Source organism: Arctopsyche grandis, chromosome 12 (genome assembly GCF_051622035.1).
Source record: "Arctopsyche grandis isolate Sample6627 chromosome 12, ASM5162203v2, whole genome shotgun sequence".
Classification (NCBI taxonomy): Eukaryota; Metazoa; Arthropoda; class Insecta; order Trichoptera; family Hydropsychidae; genus Arctopsyche; species Arctopsyche grandis.
The window spans coordinates 29,856,307-29,875,846 of record NC_135366.1 but is presented as its reverse complement, the minus strand read 5'-3'; the positions used below and the strand labels follow the sequence as shown (position 1 = coordinate 29,875,846).

General features: G+C 35.1%; 1 protein-coding gene across 1 annotated transcript in view; it reads left to right on the top strand.

The window, feature by feature from the left end:
* The window catches only part of LOC143919699 (uncharacterized), a 492,686-nt gene that overhangs the window by 457,453 nt on the left and 15,693 nt on the right, over positions 1 to 19,540 (top strand). The window lies entirely within an intron of this gene.

Sequence of the window (19,540 nt, the reverse complement as noted above, 5' to 3'; positions counted from 1 at the left end):
GTGCACACGCTTTTTGAAACCGGTGTTTTGAATATTGGCCATTTATTTTGCCGAATTTTTGGCAAAATTAAATTGTTAGATTTAATTATTTTTTATATAAATTTTTGTAATTTTTTTTTTCAATTTTTCTAAAAATATTTTTGGTGTGTTTTAAATTGATTTTTTTCAATATATAAAAAAATTTCGACATGAGATGAATATTTGAATCAATGGTCTGACGATTCAGTATGATGATGGCAATTGTGCAACGTGCGTCTGTGTTTTTTTGGAGCAGCATTTTAGGCCACGTTGTATTGAGAGTACACTCATATGTATGTTCAGTTGTGCAAAATTCGAATTGTACTAAAGCAATTTATATATTTTTTAATTTAAATTTCTGTTATGCAACTTTAATTATTTTGTAGTTTGTATCAATTATATTGTGTTGAGTAACCGTTTTGTATATTTCAGTTTGATCCATTCGCAGATTAAATAAGCGCTAAAATATAAATGAATAAAACATGTGTTGCAATTTGGACATTTTTCTGTTATTATTTATGCAGATAATCGTCTAAGTTGACCCGTAGCACCAAAAGCGATTATTTTACGTCTCGAGTGTATTTTTTTAGATAATTTGTATGTGTTTTTCGGAAATAAAATTTCCCTCTCACGTAATATTCAAATGGAAAGTTAATAATTAAAATTATATACATATATGAATGTATGAAATTTTAAAATTATTCGCCATTTAATTATGTAAAACGACATGACTATTCGAAAATGATCGCGCAGTGAAAAAAAAATGATCGATTCATTTAGATTTTGTAATATGAAATATTATATATTTTATCTACTCTATTTATATAATTATAATATTTGTTTGTTCACTATGCAAATTTACGGTTTTCAATTCAAAACCATCAAATATTCAGTGTACTATTTCGTGGTGGAATTTCCTGATAAAGTTTTATTTTATAATGTTGGGTGATAGCAAATTAGGAAGAATGTTTTTTCCGATATGTAAATCTACAGTGTTTAATTTAAAAACGCAGAATTTATGTAGTATGTGCGTACATATTTAATATTTTTATTTGTCCAAGAAACGTCAGATAATTCAGATAGTGGTCATCTGAAATATCCGAACATTATCTAATTGAATATGTGTATTAATAAACAATTCATATTTGAAGGTTAAATTGTTAAATGGACATGTAATGTCGAGGAAGTTGTTTTGATGGAACGGAAATATTGAAAAACTTCGATCTAATACTTAATCATAATCATAAAAAAATCTATTAGCGAAAGGATTATTTTTACTTTCGCACTTTCGTTGAAAACGTTTGACATTTGTAAAAATGTGTCGATATTTTCAAGGTTTTGTTTAAATTTTAGGAAATGAATATTTATGTACATGTGTAAGTCTACCGGAATTTTATTTGCAATGTAATTATTTACACTTTACCCACATTGAGATTTTTTTACAAATTGGCAAAAAAATCTTAAGCAATTTATCTGTCGTAACTGCTGTAAAAATCTGTTGTAACGCATCTAAATACGATAAATTTTGTAGCTTTGGCTACCCTTCACGTTCACTTTAGTTTCACGATTTTTTTTTATTTACATATATGTTACAGTCGAAGTGTATTTGTATCAGTTGTTATTTATTCTAACTGGCGTTTTAAGTCATTCGTATTCGAGTTTTTGACAGCTCTGATGTTTTTACAAATGCTTTAGAATTCAATAGTGAGTTTATACTTGCTAGATGTTACAAATAAAGGTAATAAGAATTGGTTCAAAACAAAAAAGTGACTTTCCAACTCAATTTACCAGTTGAATAATGACGCTTTCACGAAAACCTATCCTCTTAATCTTACTTATGTATATTTGAACTGTATTTTCAGTTGTATTATATTTTGACCAGTTGCAATGATGTATATAATTCGCCATATAAAAACGATCGCAATATATGTACATATGTACGAGTGCATCAATAAGTATGGAGATTTCAAAAAAAGCAAATTTTAGAATGCCAGGAGTATATAGTAAATGCAGGTCTGTTACTGAGAGTTGGCGCGCTCTCGTATTCACACAGAAGCGCGCGAAAGAGACAGAGCGTCTTTTTATTATTGAATGTGACAGCAAGTGTGTGTGACAGCAAGCTATACACGTGTTCACTGCGCATTTGTTCGCGTCAACTCTCGGTAACAGACCCATACATGCGAACAACGCGTACAGCCAATCAGCGTGAAGTGATCCACATAGACTAAAAACTTTGACCAATTAGGGCAACGACGATACATTCTGACCAATGGGCGCATTTTAAAAATCCGTTGTTTTCATATGTATGCCGATATAATTTATGTACGTAAATTAAATCAGTAAGTGCATCGAATATATTATACTAGTGCTATGCCTGTTAAAATTTCAACGGGTGCTTTCGGAGTGATACATGATTTAAAATAAAGTTACAATATGAATAGTAATAATTAATTGGAATCGGAACTGAAACAGAAATCGGGAATCGGTTATGCCAATTAAATTATGCAATAAAATATAATAATAAAATTATAGAACCTGAAGTCAACATTGAAGTTGAAATCGGAATCGAGAGTCGGATAGTATGAAAAGTACGTATTTAAGCAAAAATATTTATGAGCTCTGTACGTTTAATTTACAAAACAAAAATTGTGTGAGAGGTCACAGTTTATAAAAAGTTTAGGCTTTTTATAGATTCATTAATTATGTTCGGCTAGCGTTAGGACACACACACAGATTAGCGTCTTTATATACATATATAATATAATAATGTTACGTACACCGCCGAGTAAGTGCAATCAGATTAGGCCGAGTAGCATCCCAGAGACTGTGTGACCGTTATAATTGGTTTCAAGGATTATCTCCAGGTTTAAGTACAAGTCGGCTAACAATGAGATACCCCCGAATGCACTTAGCGGGGATAGCGGTAACTGGGTCGCATTCCGGTAGAGTTCTCAGGATTCACAGCGATAGCGTGGGACTGACTTCCATGGCACATCTAGTACGTGACCATAACAATAGGTAAACAAACCGGACGTCGAAGATGCCCTGAGAGACCCTTCATTTATAAGGAGGTACTTATGCGATATCAAGACATTCTGGACAGAGCACTGCCAGTGTGTGTATCTCCTTAATCACTAATAAATGCTGTAACACGACTTTGGCCTTTTACTTGGATCCTCCACCCACCCCTACGTAACAATAATAATGTATGAGCGAGTGCGATATCGATTTCAATTTCAATTCTGGTTCCAGTTTCAATTTCGATTCCGGTTCTGGTTCTCATTAGACGGAATATATTCCAACTACTCAAAATATATAACAATTGAAAATACACTTCAACTATAACGTTAGTTGGTACCAAGTTAAATGGAATATATTCCAACTAGTCAAAATATATAACAACTATAACATGACGGCCTAACAGGTAAACCCCAATGCGTTTTATTGCCTGTATAAACTCCTTTAATAATTCTGTTTACTTAAACGTAAAATTATAAAAAACTGTAAAATTCAATACTTATATTTCGAGAAATACATTCATACATTTTTTAAAATATACGAGAAATACATCAGCAAATTCGAGTTATGAATTCAAATTTGCGAGTAATAGGAAAGATTTGCCAATTTGGTGGAACCATTTCAATGAAATCATATAAATAGGCTAACTCTGATATGAAACGATCGACCTGGAGTCGTAAATATTCAAGGTTTAGCCAGCAACATTGGGTCAGGGAGGGAACCAATGACCATTGAGCTGAAAGTTTTATCAACACGCTAACCACTATTATATGTTTCTGGTAGATTTAATCGAATCAAGCGAAATTTGTTAACATATTTGTGTCTCGTAGGATTTGTGGTATATGAAAGATTCTCCCCGCTAATGCTTGGTTTTACGCAATCCAGTTCGACTTATCGAATGAATATAATATATAAATAAATTGGCAGTATGCATAAGCCTTTCCAATTAGCATGATGCAAAAGGATCGAGCTTATCTATGTAACTGAGCCAATGTTTGTCCATGTCAAGCAGACCGATATTGATTAGTATAAAAATTAGAAATGACGTTCGCAAAATTGATTATTTTATTTACAGGTATCGCATGTGTACATATGTATGTGCAAAAGTATAGATAATATCCGCTCTCACTTTACGTATGTTTATTACAGCATACATTTTATATTATGCTACTCTCACTTTCTCGAAGTTTCCCAATGATTCAAAGGTCCTTTTATAATTGGGCGTTTATTTGATATTTATTCTTGATAGTGAATTGAGGTCATTATTATCAACAGCAGTAATTTAAAACCTCTGTATCATTGTACCTTTATATACGTATGTTTTTGAATGGACATGAATCCTAATAATCGTTTGCTGATTTATAACCTGTGACACAATTAGCCATTTCTATACAGATCTAATGTTCATATTCAACAAGTAGTATCCAGCGCTGAACGGCACATCAGGGCACGGAAAAGACTATTTCGATTCATATTATACTGCGGCGCACGTCCACACAAGTTTTGGCCGAGTGCAAGGCAAAATCGGCTTACATATACATTGCAGGGCGCGACGATACGGCGTAATATTGCTTGCGTCATATCGTCGAGTCAATATTGACGTTTCCGAAAATATTCAAATGCGCTGCGCACTTTTGTTAGTACGTGTGCACTCGCTAATATGACTTTTCGTCGTGCGTAAATATATCAGAAATGGCCAAGGAAAGCCGGTTTTGCTTGATATGTTACGGAGACATGTACTGCGGTAAAATATTGTTACGTAGGGATGGGTTAAGGATCCAAATGAAAGGCCAAAGTCGCTTTATAGCATTTATTCAACTATTCGGGAGGTCCACACGGAACCACTGCTCACTCCAGAATAGCTATGGCATATTTTAATTCTCCCATTACTCGAGGCCTCCGTTTCTTAAATTCACTGGATGGTGCCATTGACATTTGTCATATCTGTTTTCATTCGCTGCACCGCTTCCTCGGTTACGGGGGTCGCGACCAACTAGAGCAATTAATATTTGACAATTTTAATTGTTAAATGTTGACGTGGCTGTTATATTTTTTATTTATTGTAAGAATTTTTAATGTCATGTATTTTTCTTCTGTTCTTAATCTGTTTAGCACACTTGTCGCTTTGGAGCAATCTGTTAGGTGAGTGTGCATGATTAATTGATATAAGATAAAATAAAAATCTGATCTACCGTGTGTATTTGATCTCCTTATAAAGGACAAGTTGCACAGCACTGCTGCCTCGATCTGTTGTGGAAAATTTACGCACGCATTCGCCCAGGTTTGTGAGAACTCCAGCGCATCCTTTGTTTGGACACTTACTGAGTCCCGTTTGCCTAATCTGGAGTGTATATTGTTCACACACGAATCCACTTAGACAGTGGATTCTCTCTCTTATGTTTTCATGTTACTATATGAATATATTTTGGCGGCTACTGCTGTGTCGTCTATACACATTACGGAACATATGAATGCGTTCATACAGAATGTACTAAAGAATTTCATGATGATTTTTATGTGCAGTTTTCGGTATGCGTTGTGCCGATATGAGTAGACTTTATATTATTTTTATTTTATTTTATTTTTACATATATACCAGGAAGGCCTTACAGGTAAATCCCAATTATTATTATATTATATGTAATATATGTAACAGTAAAAATATGTGTTTGTTGATTTGAACGTGATGTTTACGGATTTGAGTTGATTCGTGAACTTTGAGATGCACTTATGCTAAAGTATGTTCTATTGTATTTTTTGTCAAAATACACTTACGGAAAATTTGCAAAATTAAAAAAAGGCAATGTAGGTGTAATTTTAATAATTTACAAAAAGTTTCACTATACATATGTATGTACATACGTGTTTAAACTTTTGTTAAAGTAAGTAAAGGAAGGAAAACATGACTTCAAGCACATATTTTTAGACTTTTAAAAAAGTAAGAAGAGGTTAGTAAAAATTGAAATATTGGAACACAGTTAGGGTATGCAATATTGATATTTTATTTTATTTTTAGAAGTGACAAATGAGTGTGAGTTGCCATTTAGCAAAAATAGTAGGCCGTTGGGCAATAAAGCTTAAATTTAAATATTAAAACGCATTTTTTTAATATCTTTTTTTTTATGTACTTCATGATTCAATATGTATTTAAAAGTCAAAAGTCAAAATTCTGAATTAGTGTTATGCTTATTAATGTTTCAACGGATGGATTTGAAAAATAAATTTCTAAATTCGAATATGATTTTGATTGTTGTTATTTGATACCCAAAAGTTGATATAAAAGTTGATAACCTGCAAATATGATTTTCATACCGCAAATATTTTTATCGTGAAAATGTAATTCTAAACGAAGAATACGTATTTTTTTCGAAATACGAAAAAATTTAAATTTTTTCGAAAATTTCCTATTTTTTTCTGCTTTAGTGATTACCTGTTTTTTTACCCGGCTTAGCTCAGTATTTGTAATATGAACAGCTTAAAAATGGCGAATCTAATAGTAAATAATCGTTTATTGTTTTATTAAATTGATTTGAATCGAAAAAAATATAATATTCAACCAATTGAATTGTCGTCATAGAAACATAGTTTTCTTTACGAAGTTCCCAACCTTATATATGTACATACATACATACAAAGTCTCTTTCGAAATTATATACCTATTCCAAAAAACTGTCACATAGCCCTATATGCAGATGATACACCTTGCTTCACAAGTAGCAAAAAACCAGACACTATTCTTAAAAATCTTGAATTTGCAATTAAAACAATGACTGAACACTTCACTAAGTGGAAAATTCAAATTAATCAAACCAAAACAGACGCCATATTCTTTAGTGTTAGAAAGCATAAGCCAAGTTCAGATCTGAAAATCCCCTCTGGAGAAAGTCTGAAATGGCAGTCAGTAATAAAATATTTAGGAGTAACGTTTGATAAAAGAATGAGATGGGCACCTCACATTGAGGCAGTGAAATGCAAGGCGATGCGGGGTATATCCTCAATATATCCAATATTTAATCGCCATAGTTCTTTATCAACGCTAAATAAAATAAAATTATATCGCGCGCTCATATTACCATTATTAACCTATGCTTCACCTGTATGGAATAACGCCTCGAATACTAACCTTTCCAAGCTCCAAGTAATACGAAATAAATCCCTAAAAATAATTTTAGGGATTTATTTCAACTGCATGCCATATATAATATTCCGTTTGTTACAGAAATTACTAACAAACTAACCAGTAGATTCTATGACAGAATCACTAATAACCATACTAACACACTTGTGAAGAGTCTCGGTGATTACAACAAAATGTCTATACCCTTCAGGTATAACACACAGATTACCTAAACACAATCTGCTTTAGATCATCGACTTTAGAGAGTCTTTAATTAATATTATGTATTAGATGTATTATGAACATTTATAAGGATTGTAAATAGATTTTTGAGCTCTTTTTCCTATTATGCTTTAGATTAACATTAGAATAATATAATACTGTGATTACTAACCAAATTAAATTAAATTGTAAAATAGAAAATGATCAGTAGATCAGTAGCTATTAAAATAGACATAAGATGTATTGTGAACATAATTTCGTAATAATAAAAAGCATTTAAAAATCAAAATCGAAATTATATATTAGATATTTATTACAAACGTTGAAATTTTTATATGAACTTTGGTAATAAACTGAGACATCTATCGAAATTTCTAAAAATTAATATAACATTTTTTTATTAAATAACAAAATATCATACATTATTACATCATAGATAACAGATGTCGTTAATATTAAATAAAATAAAATTTAGTATATGTATGTATTTTAGAATTAAATACACATTTTTTAATGTAACGACAAGCAATTTTTTAAATCTAGCATTATTAAAAAAATAAAATTTAGTGACACCTATTGCATTATGAAAAAATGTTTTAATTTACAAAAATATTTTCATTTTATGATGGCGGGCAAGATCGTTTGATATACCTCATTCTTGAATAAATAATATTTTAAAAGGGCCAAACGGACGACTGAATAAATCATCCCGCTTGTGTACGATGCACATTTTAACCCACAGCATTCCATTAGATGATAAACCAGCAGAAGTAGTAATTATTTATATTTAGGTGAAATAATTGACATGTCTGGTAGTAATGATTAAGAGATAAAGAGACGTATGAAATAAGGATGGAATGCATTTGGACGGATGAATTCTGTTTTTACATACCTCCTTAACGTTTCACTTACGATTACAATTCAGGAAAAAGTTTGCCTCTTATCCGATCGTTTTCGTACTTTGCTATATTGCTAAGTTTGGTGATCAATATAAGTAAATGGATCCTCCGCCATTACGATAGTGCAAAAATATCGTGTAAGACGCGTTTGAAATTTGAATTTCTGAAAAGTGGGTGACGTTTATCCAGTTTTTAGTTTTAAACATAGATGGCGGTAGTAAAATAAAATTATTGGTATTTTTATTCAAAATAATAAGAAGTATGTTTTTGAAAAACTTTTTTAAATCAAAAATGCCACTCTGCCTGAAGAAAAAGGTCTTCGATCAATGCGTTTTGCCAGTGATGACGCATGGATGTGAAACTTGGACACTGAACGCCATGATGCAACACAAAATCCAATGCACCCAAAGAAGTATGGAACGCTGTATGCTTGGCATAGCGAGGAAAGACAGGAAGTGCAACACGTGGGTGAGAAGCATGAAAAGCATGAGCGAAGAGATTGAAATGGCAATGGGCGGGCCACTTGGCTAGAAGAATGGACGAAAGGTGGACAAAATAAGTGCTTGAATGGTACCCGAGAGAACGCAAAAGGGTAAAAGGAAGACCGCTGGGAAGATGGGTGGACGAACTTAGAAAAATGTGCGCGGTGAGATGGATGAGAGTTGCGCAAAACAGAGACGAGTGGAAGCGTGTTGGAGAGGCCTTCATCCAGCAGTGGATGGTGAATGGCTGTAAATGATGAATTGCAAAAGAGAGCATAACACACATAATTTTCAAACAAATTCCACGAATTATACGTATGTGGAGACTTTTGAATGTCCCACAGTCGTAAATTGAAGGGTTGTTTTATTAGGATTGCTTTTCATGCTCCAATTTACTGGGTATTTGCTCGCACGTTAAAATTTCGGTTTATTAGATCGTTCACGGTCACATAATTGTTAGGCTCGACCGCTGATCTCACAAACGAAATGGTAATTCATATCTTTCGACTTCGATGCCCGGTATTGATTTTGATTTTTAAATTCTTTGCATAATTACTAAATTATGTTCACAATATATCTTATATCTATTTTAAAAGCTACTGATCTACTAATCATTTTCTATTTTACAATTTTAATTTAATTTTGTCAGTAATCATAGTATTATATTATTCTAATGTTAATGTACAGCATAATAGGAAAAAGAGCTCAAAAACCTGTTCAATGAATAAGTAAGCTTGTTCGCAAAAGATTCGATATGTATTTTTAATAATGGCTTAGTAATGGTTTTTATAATGAGGTATCTGTTTATCCCTAAGAACGGTTTTTATAATGATACGTACATTGTCTGATTTTTTTGTACGTACATTGAACAAACTTTTGGTAGAATCATATGTATATAGAAAATTGAATAGGAAAACTCTACAATGGCAAAAAGAATAAGGTATTTTAATTGGTCAAACAAACTAATAAATTGACTGACCAACTTTAAATATGTACTACGTACTTTCTCACCAACTGTATATAATAAATAACTTAGCAAAATTTGATTAGCAGTCAAAACTACATTAACAAGCAGCATGGATTAGTGGGTAGTATATAGTGCTTTCGAATAAAGTAGTCATGAGTTTAATTCCCACTGGTTGCTGCTGGCCAGACCTTGATAGGTCGATCATTTTCCATTAGAGTCTGCCAATTTACATGATTTTCATTTTAACGGTTCCTACAATTTGGCGTCCTTCTTCTTGCAAAAATGTTTTTTAAACATCTTGCAAAAATGTTGTTTTAAAAAGTAGCCTATTCTATATTTTGTTTATAAATTTAAGACAATATACAAAAAAAATAATTGTATGTAAAAAAACCGAATGTACTTAGATATAAAAAATAATTATAAAATAAAATAAAAAGGCAATTTTAACAATATTTCAATAACAAATGTACGACAATATAAACTATAAATATATAAAATGTGTGGGATTTCATGATTAAGATTTCAATGATTGGGATTTCAATCAAAATTATTATCCCGGCTTAAACTAATGTAATTAAATGTATTACTAATAGGCTTGGGCCGTATAAGTACGTATGTAATGATATAAAGGCGGCCCATAGTTTTATAGTTTTATTTTATTTAAATTTATTTGAATATTCATTTGTATTTTTATTATTATACATTGAACGTCAAGGAATTTAAGACCTAAACAAACATACATACATACATACTCTGTATATGTATATACAGAGTCTCTTTCGAAATTATATATTAGATTACATAAAGTATGATTATTTAGGCTTTTTCCAGTCAATAAGACAATCCTTTCGGTTTATAATTCCTTATATAATATGAAGTGCGAATAATTAACAATAATTGCGATGATAATGAGGAATGAGCCGTTGAGTGAGGAAAATGAACGTCTAAATTTGTGATTTGAATGCGGAAATTTCCGAGCAGTGACCCGTCACGAAAGGGTGAAAAACCCACCCCCAAAACCGCCCTTTAGGGGTTGACAATTTCGAATTGTCGAATTTCTCTCTCCGTCGATCGCGAATAACCCTAAAACAGTCGAAACGTTTCACTCCTTCCCCTCTACGCGTCTGTTATTAGGTTTCGGGTTATTAACCGGAGCTTTTGAATTCGCTTCCAAAAACCTGCCCTTTTTCGCGACTGACGGATGCCAATTTTACAATTTATTTTCGCTTTTACTTTATCAAATTTTGGCTGCAACAAAGATATAAATTGTATACATACATGCGCATGTACTAAGTAGTGAATCGTTTTTATGAATTCAAACGATACTTTGAGAAATACATATAAAATATCCAATTCGTGGTATTCAAAGCTTTTTACTGTAACATAAAAGGCAATGAAATTGAATGGTTTCGTGTATTGAAATAAACAAAGGGAGGGTTTCAAAGAATTCATTCTTCTCTACAATTTCAATTTTTTTCGACTACAATTGTAAAGTACAACGATTAATATGAGCTATAAAGATCTATGTAGACTTGATTTTTTTCGGAAAAATGCAGAGTTTTATATAATCGTTAATTGTGTAAATCCAGTGTTCAATTTAGGACAACCAAATCTGGCAAATTACATATCTCATGGCGATCTAGCTTAGACCGTATATGAAAACATCTATGTATATATTGTATTTTAGAACTTTCATTCACTCGAGCAACGCTTGGCATTCCGGCCAAACTATATTTTTCGATGTCTGTTCTTTTGTACAATTCAATGGGTTACATTACAATGGGAGTTCACTACTTCCAAAAATTAATTTACAATGCGATAAAAGATGATGGAAATGGAGATATTTGAAATCGATCGCAAAAAATCGTAATCCATATTAGCCTTTTTTATTGTATGAAAATGTATCTGTTTAACGTGTCGAGAATACAAATACCTTTTAAATATATTTAATTTAATATTTATATTTAATTGTTTAATATGAAAAAAGCAGAAGCGTGTTGGAGAGGCTTTCATCCAGCAGTGGATGGTGATTGGCTGTAGATGATGATAATGATCATGATGATATATGATAGCCAGCAGTATGGCTTAATGGTATACTGCTATTAATGGTAGCGTGTATGTTTAGCACCAAGTGATCAGCGGGTTCGGTCTCCCATACTGCTTGTTAAATTTGGAGGTATTTGTGACTCCAAATCGATCGTTTCTTATCAGAGTTTTCCAATTTTATCTGATAATTGTTGAAACGGTTCCTCAAACTTGGCAAAAAATCATCTTTCCTGCTGTCACAAATCTTCTGTATTTATTGTACGTACAATTTGTAAAAATTATGTACTAATCTAAAATTCATAGATGTCTCAATGGATCAATTCTGTACTTAATTAATTACTATTTTGTGTTTTTCAGCTTCTGTAAATACAGTGTTTTATGTAATAATAAAATGCTGCATTGTTTGTAATTAATTGTCGAGGAAGGCGCATTGGGGTCTTCCTGTCTAGCCTTCCTGGTATATATCTATGTAAAATAAATTATATGATAAGCTCCTTAGGACAAGTGAAAGTGTAAGAAACCGGGACGACCATATACGCGACATTTTTATAAATGGCGTATGTGAGGCACGGTAGAAGTAAAACAAGAGTTGAAAATGAAACGCGTTAGTTAGACATTTAGCTAGTTAAAGCGTTGGTTGGTTAGGTTGACTTGTATTTATAAGAAATAGCACAGTAAGCTCACACTTCAAGTGTAAGTATGTATGTATGTGTATGGTATATTCAGTACAGAGCCATTATCAGCTGAAATGGCACAAGCTCGGACTATTTATCGTCGGGGAGTGGAACCACATTTTGGTCGTCTGCCAGATTGTCTGAACCAGGTCACGCGAGTGACGTTTCGATAAGGTGCATCTCTGGGTGTGGACCCTTTGCCTAATTCGGAGATAAGTGAGTCGGTGCGTATCTTACCTACCCCTTCTCTCCCCTTCGTAGTACATTCTTACGACATACCCACGGAGAGATCTTAAACAAAGATTCATTTGTAATCAAGAGTTTCTAGTCCGCCGCTGAGCTTCTATTTACCCGAGCAAAATCCCGGCCATGTTGAAACATAATACTTGGAGAGGACTTAAATCCTTAAGGATAAAGTGGCCAGCCTTTATTTGTGTATATGTGGAGGGGATAGTGTGTGTGTGTGTGTGTGTATACAGACCGGCACATAAATTACGTGGCTGTATAAATAAATTTGAATATATTTGCTTTTCATCGGTCGTTTGCGGTCGCCTTAATGTCCCCGTTTATGTCGAATGATGGATGTTGCCTGTGGTAGGAGACGCTTTAATTCGTTGACGATTGTTTGTTTGTCGGATGCTTAATCAAACTTTTTGGCGTGGATTTTGCATCTTTCGGAATGACAAATTTGCGAGGTCGGATTTTGCATAAATCGATCGCTCAAAAGTATATGCAATTAGAATGAAAACGGAATAATAATAATAACAATGTTGCGTAGGGGTGGGTGGAGGATCCAAGTAAAAGGTCAAAGTCGATTCACAGCATTTATTGGTGATTAAGAGTTCGGTCTTTCGTGTCATGTGAGGAGGACGTGCTTCTGCGTTCCTCCCGCTATTACTCGCTTAAACCCGGCTATTGCACGAAATTTAACTTAACCATCTAATCACTTATTTTACTAATTGCATCCTAGTATAATTTAAGTGTAAAAATAAACAGCAAATCGGTCGTAAAAAGCGGTTTTATATCAGTTATTTCGAAAAATTTTGTGCTAATTTTTGTGTCAAATCGGTGTCAAACGAGATACATCTCCCTACCTGAATACAAAAAAAGGGTCCTTCGCCAGCCAAGTCGGTCCCACAGAAGCAATAAATCTTCCACATAATTGCTTCCAGCCAAAAATCTTTAACGAACTTTACTTAATAGAATAATAGCAAACAGAAACGGTGTTTCCCAACTGTCTATCAGTTCTTTTTCATATTTAAATTATATTAAAGTAATTCGTGTAATTTTATATACTTTACTAAAGTTATTATTAAAATATTAAATTGCAAACCGCACTCACATATATAAATCCGTTGTCTCCAAAGAGGCGTCTCACGATAAAGATCTGTAAAAAAGTAGTATAACAATTGCTAATCTATTATTATCATAACTAACTACTTTCACTTACAAAGTAACCCTGTTAAATGGCATGTAATAACTCATAAGTGATCCAAGTGATACCTAGGATGACTATATGTCAAAGCTGACCACAGAGAAGAGTTTATGGCGGTAAGAACTCACTCCTTGAATGGAAATCTCTCTCAAGTACCGCCTTTTTCTCAACACATCTTGGATAAATGCGAGAAAAATAATATCCAAACCTCCAACAAGGTAAGAGTGACGATGGATGATAGCTTAGCTAATAGAAACCTGTATTTAGCCACGTACAATGTAAGAACGTTATCGAGTGAAGGAAGTGTGCTTGCATTAGAGAATGAACTAGAAAGTATCAAATGGGATTTAGTAGGACTTAGCGAAGTAAGACGAAAACAGGAAAACCAAATAATCCTAAAAAGTGGTAACTGTCTCTACTGGAGAGGGCTACCAAATGGTAGAATAGGAGGAGTAGGGTTTCTTATCAATAAGAGAATAGAAAGAAATATTATAGAAATAAACGACATATCGGAACGTATATGCTATGTAGTATTAAGAATCTCGAGCAGGTACACTTGTCAAATCTTCCAAGTGTACGCCCCCACATCTAGCCACCCAGACGAGGAAATAGAAGACTTCTACGAAAAACTACAGGGCGCATACGATAATAGCCGCCACCACTTTAAAATAATCATGGGCGACTTTAACGCAAAAATAGGACAAAAGGCAAACACAGAAAGAGCAGTAGGCAATTTTGGTACCGGCCAAAGAAACGACAGAGGCGATCGCCTCATAGAATTCGCAGAACACAACAGGCTCTTCATCACTAATTCATTTTTCAGGAAAAACACCAACAATAAGTGGACTTGGGAGAGTCCTAAAGGAGACAGAAACGAGATCGATTTCATCCTAACAAATGCCCTGCACTCCGTTAAAGACGTTAGTGTTTTAAGTAAAGTAGATATAGGCAGCGATCACAGATTAGTCCGTGCCAAGATGGCCATTAATATAAATTGCGAACGTAGGAAATTAATAAAAGGATGCAGTAACTCTCCAGATTTCGCTCAACTAAGGTCTAGGAAAAAGGAATTCGAACTCGAACTTGGAAATCGATACGGGAAATTAAACCCAGAAGCAGACATCGAGGAATTGAACACTGTAATTAGTTCGGTTCTAACCTCAACAGGTAAGAAATTAGGTGGTTTCAGGAAACAGATTAAATTAAGCAAAATTTCAGCGGAAACAAAAAACCTAATTAAGCATAAAAGGAATTTAGATAGGGATAATAATAAGCAAGAATACAATCTAGTAAATAAGGAAATTAAGAAGAGAATAGTCAGGGATGTCAGGGATTTTAACAGCAAGCTAATAGAAAATACCATTAAGAATAACCGTAGCCTGAAAAAGTGCAAACAGGATCTTTTCTTAGGCAAAAACCAAATGATCGCAATCAGATCAGAGAGCGGAGTAATAATTAGGAATAGAGAAGAAATCATAGACAGAGTTTACACGTTCTATGCAAAACTATACGAGAACGACAACGGCCAATTCCCCACTCTGGAATCGACACACGGCCAAAGGGTTCCTGCAGTATTGCCTAGCGAAGTAGAGGCCGCGCTAAAAACTGCAAAGAATGGTAAAACCCCAGGGGAAGATAATATTCCCATCGACTTACTAAAATGTGGCGGCCCCCCCCTAATTAATATCTTAGCTAGGCTTTTCAGCAAATGCATCCAGAACCAAGCTATACCAGAAGGATGGAATAACGCAACTATCATTTTAATACACAAAAAAGGCGACAAAAGCGATATCAAGAACTACCGACCCATTAGTCTACTTTCAGCGGTCTACAAGCTCTTCACGAAGGTTATTACAGAAAGGCTGAAGAATATCCTCGACGAGAACCAACCTATAGAGCAGGCAGGGTTTAGGGCAAATTTCAGCACAATGGACCACCTCCAAGTAGTTGGCGAACTAATCGAGCGCGCCAACGAATATCAACGGCCACTGTGCCTAGGTTTCGTCGATTATGAGAAAGCCTTCGATACAGTTAGTCATAATGCAGTACTTAACGCTCTAAAAACACAGGGAGTGCCGGAACCCTATGTGGGACTGTTAGCTACAATATATAAGAATGCCACAGCTTCAGTTAAAATTTTTTCAGGTACAGATAGATTTAGCATAGGAGAAGGAGTAAGACAAGGAGATACAATCTCGCCCAAGTTATTCAATGCGGTGCTTGAGGGAGTTTTCAGGAAATTGGATTGGGATACAGCCGGAGTAAGCATCAATGGTCGCTTTTTGAGTCACCTTCGGTTCGCAGACGATATAGTTTTAGTAGCTCGTGATTCAGCTGACCTACTTATCAGACTAACACAGCTGGACAGGGAAAGTAGAAAAGTAGGATTAAAAATTAACGTAGATAAGACTAAACTAATGTTCAATAGTTATTGCATGCCTGATAGCATCCCCTTAGATGATAAACCAGTAGAAGTAGTAAATAATTATTTATATTTAGGTCAAATAATTGACATGTCTGGTAGTAAAAATGAAGAGATAAAGAGACGTATGAAATTGGGGTGGAGTGCATTTGGACGGATGAATGCTGTTTTTAAATCAAAAATGCCACTCTGCCTGAAGAAAAGGATCTTTGATCAATGCGTTTTGCCAGTGATGACGTATGGATGTGAAACTTGGACACTGAACGCCAAGATGCAAAATAAAATCCAATGCACTCAAAGAAGTATGGAACGCTGTATGCTTGGCATAACGAGGAAAGACAGGAAGCGGAACACGTGGGTGAGAAATATGACAAGGGTAGTGGACATAGTGGATAGAGTGAAGAGATTGAAATGGCAATGGGCGGGTCACGTAGCTAGGAGGATGGACGAAAGGTGGACAAAAGAAGTGCTTGAATGGTACCCGAGAGAAGGCAAAAGAGTAAAAGGAAGACCGCAAGGAAGATGGGTGAACGAAATTAGGAAAATGTGCGGAATGAGATGGATGAGTGTTGCGCAAAACAGAGACGAGTGGAAGCGTGTTGGAGAGGCCTTCATCCAGCAGTGGATGGCGAATGGCTGTAAATGATGATGATGATGATGAAGGAGATACACGCACAGCTAGTGCTCCGTCCAGAATGACATGATAGCGCCTACGTACCGCCTTATAAAGGGTAGATCTCTCAGGACGTCCAATCTGTTTACCTGTTTTATAGTCACGTATTTGGATATGTATTTCCACGACATTGGGTCTCCCCGTACCGATTCTGAGAAAGGACTAATAACGGTCATTGTTTAGCCTAAATGCACTTAGAGTCCAGATATAATCCTGGAAGTAAGTGCAAGCACTTAGTTAATCCGATAACAGATATCCGTTGGTCTAAGTGCAAGCACTTAGTTAATCCGTTAACAGATAACCCTTGAACGGTCACATAGTCTCTGGGATTCTATTCGCTTAATCCGCGGCGTACGTAACATTGCCTCCCTCTTAGGTCACGTACCCGTTTATAAAGGACAGGTCGCTCCCTGCACCTTCGACGTCCGGTTACTTCACCTATTTTTACCGACGCCAGGCATTCTGATCCAAGATGCCGCCTGACTTAATTTGTAGCTCTGGAAAGCGTGGCGTGGTTTCCCCCACGGTGTCTTCGATGTCGTCTGTGGTCTGATCTCTGATGAAAGCCTAGGCTCTCTGTCTCCCTCTCTCGTACAGTGTACGTATGTGTGTAATGCGCGGGTCGAAGGAAAATGGCGGGAGATTATGTATCAATTAAAACAGGTCGTAAATCTGTTTATAATGATTATATTTAAACCTTTAATTATAACAAGCAAGCAGGGGGAAAGGGAGGGAGGAATTTTGTGTACCAACAAACTTGTATGGCGTGATGGTTTGAGGTTATGCAAAGATCTCACCCAAAACACGCGGCTACGTGGAGAGACCAGGGTTCCTCACTTCAAACCGGAAGTATACTGGAGCTGATATCCCAGTATCGTCTGCAGCCGATCAGCCCGAGCTGACCGGTGACTCGGTGATGGGAACGAAGCTGGGATTGAACAAAGGTGTTCACTCGTCGGATGCGGGACACGAATAGACCGGGCAAAACGCGCGTAAAAAGCCGCGTCCCCTACAAACAAAGGTGCTTTTCGTGGGTCGTAACGCCATGAAAGCCGACAATGAGACAATTATTCGGAACACTATTGTTATAGTCACGTACCAGGATATGCATTCTCACGTTTAAAGACACTCAGTCCCACGCTACGCGCTGTCAGTTCTGAGAAGGGACCGGGTGCCGGTAATAAGCCAATTCGGTGGTCTCCTTTGTTTAGCCTACTTGCAATTAGCCTGGAGATAATCCTCGAAACCAATTATAACGGCCGCAGCAACGTGATGTCTCACGCTCGTCCAGATTCTGGGAAATAGCGATGCTACTCGCAGCAGCGTATAGGCAGGCGATAGGGAGAATAGTGCAATCCCCAACGCCCATGTAAATAATATATACATAGATAATAACATTATTGAAAAATAGTAATAATAAATCATAATATCATAACCAGCAGCGTGGTCTAGTGGTGAATGTTGAATTATTTCGTACTTGATGTTACGAGTTCGATTCCCGCTAAGTCTCGCTGTTGGCCAAACTTTGGTTTGTCGAGGTCGATCGTTTCTTATCAGAATTTGCCAATTTTTCTGATTTTCATTGAAACGATTCCTGTAAATTTTCTGTTGCGAACCTTTAGTTATTGTTATATCTTAGGTTTCGCCATATTGCTCACAATAGATGTCTCTGTGGTTGTTTATCGAATATAAAATTCGTATTGTTACATGAAAGTTATTCATCGTTATTTATCGTATTAATACGATGTGTGTAATATCTGACCATAGATGTCAGATATTGTTTAGATTTACATGTATCTATGTAATAATTATGTGGACCAGGAAGGCGCATTTGGGGTTTAACTGTTAAGCCTTCCTGGTATATTTGTATATATGTATGTAAAAATAAAAAAATAAAAAATAAAATAAAAAAATAAAAAATAATAATAAATCATAATAATAAGAATAATAAATTAATTCAATGTCCATTTAAGGCAGTCAGTGGAGTAGCTCCATCCATCGAATATATAGTGAAGAATGCAAATGAGAAGATGCAGAAGCAAGAATACAATTCGAAGACAAAAATATACGAAGACGTAGAGAGGCCGCTCTCATCCTGAGAATGGCCCCAAAGTAAGGCACATGCCCATATCCACAAACATTTGCGACGTGCTACAGCCCCTAGGTAGCCTGTAGAGAGCACGGTAGCAATTGTTATATTGTACCTTTATCTTCCTCATCGTCTCCCGCTTGTATCTGGTCCATAATTATGCAGTATAAAGGCTATTAGCTCTTAACCTCTACACTGCAGTGGTAAAACCGTCTTGCCAGCATATTAGCCCTTACACAAATAGCTCTTCTAATAGTATGTGGAATTGTGTTGTATTAAATGTGATATACAGTTTCTTTATCGGGAGTGGAAGTCTTCATTTTTTCGTCTGACGAAATTTGGGTTCTTAACCGATCGTTTTCAAACTTTGCCATTTTGCTCGGTTTGGTTATCAATATATGTGGAAATGAAGTCCGCCATTACGATGGTGAAAAATAGTCGTAATAGACACGTTTGAAAATATGGAATTTTCCGGATT